This window comes from Gekko japonicus, unplaced genomic scaffold, assembly GCF_001447785.1.
Source record: "Gekko japonicus isolate JY-2015 unplaced genomic scaffold, Gekko_japonicus_V1.1 scaffold1031, whole genome shotgun sequence".
Taxonomy (NCBI): Eukaryota; Metazoa; Chordata; class Lepidosauria; order Squamata; family Gekkonidae; genus Gekko; species Gekko japonicus.
The window spans coordinates 452,592-454,532 of record NW_015177041.1 but is presented as its reverse complement, the minus strand read 5'-3'; the positions used below and the strand labels follow the sequence as shown (position 1 = coordinate 454,532).

The window sequence follows — 1,941 nt, the reverse complement described above, 5'->3', positions numbered from 1 at the left end:
TGGGGCCAAGGGCAACCCTAGAGAGAGAGAGTGCAGAAGGACCCCAAAAGCACCTGCTGCAGGCGAGGGACCCAAGCAAAGCGTCTGGGGTTAGAGCCCCCGAGGGCCGTGGCTGCTGCGCGAGAAGGGAGAGGAAGCGTGGCTGGCCAGGGGCCTCCCTGCCTGGAGGACCCCCGCCAGCAGAGCAGCCGGTGCCAAAGCCTGCCCGGGAGGGTCACGAGCCACACGCCAGAGGAGGGGCCTTCGGGGAGGGGGAGCTCCCAGGCTGTGGTGGTGGCAGCGGCGGCTGCTCCCGTCTTGCAGGAGGCCTTGTGCTGGCCCTGCAGTTTCCCAGGCCCAGGAGCAGGCGCCCGGGCTGCATGACAGCCGCACTGTCCCAGGAGCGCCACCTAGCCTCTGCCATCTGGCATTTGCAGCACAAGGAGGGCAGGAGGGAGGGAGGGACGGAAAGAAGGAAGGAAGGAAGCGGCCACCACCATAGTTCTCTCTAAGCTGAGTTGGTGTGAGCTAGCTCACAAATTTTTAGCCTCCGGCTCACACATTTTTGTCTTCGCTCAGGAAGGATGGCTCCAAAGCAAACTGATTTATGCAGCAGCCAAATTGCTCGCTCACAGCTTTAATGCCAGTCGCTCACAAAGTAGAATTTTTGCTCACAAGACTCCACAGCTTAGAGGGAGCATTGGCCACCACCGAACTGTCTGAGCCTCCTCAGAGGGGTCAAAGAGGCCCAGGGAGCAGCACTCTCCCCCCCCCCCCCCCAAAGGGTTTTACGGGGTGCGCCCTGCCCCCCCCCCCCCCCGAAGGGAAGGAAGGGCTGATGTTCTGCCTCCATCTGCGGGTCTGTCTCAGTGACTCTGAGCCTCTGCTTGGCAGGGAGAAGGCCCCAGGTTCCATCCCCAGCATCTCCACTTAAAGAACCAGGCAGTAAGTAGGCGATTGTGGAAGACCTTGGCCTGGGACTCTGGAGAACCACCGCCCATCTGAGGAGAAGGAACGGACTGTGATGGACCGAGATTCGGATTCAGTGGAAGGCAGCGTCATGGGTGTGCCCAGACGGCTACTCCCGAGCGACGCCTGCCTCTCGTTGGGAGTCCACTTGACAAAGGCTGGTTTGGACCCCCCAGGAAGCCGCAGAAGCAAACGGCGGCCGTTCGGACCCACAGGTGCTTGAACGCTAAGTGCCCCGAGACCCCAGAGGACCACTCCTCCTGCCGCCGCAGCACCTTCCCAGGGACACAACAGAACCAGAGCCTGGGGCCACGTCAGCATCTGCCCTGTTGGCTCGGTGGGGAGAGGCCACTTCCTGCAGTGCTTGGCATCTGCGGTCTGCTAAGAGCATTTCATTCCCAGCCCCTGGAGACCGATCTTGCCATTAACTACACCAAAGCGGTCTGCCCGCTCAGAGGGGAGAACAGAGAGACAAGAGAGAGAGAGAGAGAGGAGGGGAAAGGAAGAGGCGAGCTCTGCCTTGAGATCAGGCGCCTCAGGCAGCAAAACGGGGGGGGGGGGAGGAGGCCAAGCGGCCTCCGGTCACCCCCCCAGATTCGGCAAAGCAGAGCTCAGAACTAACAGGGATCTGGGACACAATGTGGACTCCGCTGGCTTGCGAGCGCTGACAGCTGAACAGACAGGGACATGGGGGAAAGGGGGAGGTACTTGCTTGTGCGCACATGCGTGTACATGCCTATTGCCTATCTCTACCTGACCCATGGGGACGTCACCTCCCCACTGCCCTGCAGGGACGATTTCCAGCCTGACCAAGGAAGGACTGAAACGGGTAAGAAGGGTCCTAGCTCAGAGGCAAGGGAGGAGCCACAGCGCAGCGGCAGAGAATGTCCTTTGCATGGGGAGGGCCCCTAGGAAGCCTCTGCCAGGGGTGGAAGCCACCAAAGGACAAGGCAACTTCACACATCGGGGGGGGGGCACGCACAAGAGGGCCCA

The 1,941-nt window shown here is 61.5% G+C and overlaps 1 protein-coding gene across 1 annotated transcript in view; it reads right to left on the bottom strand.

The window, feature by feature from the left end:
- The window catches only part of SIK3 (SIK family kinase 3), a 43,995-nt gene that overhangs the window by 18,932 nt on the left and 23,122 nt on the right, over positions 1 to 1,941 (bottom strand). The gene's annotated exons all lie outside the window — the stretch shown is intronic.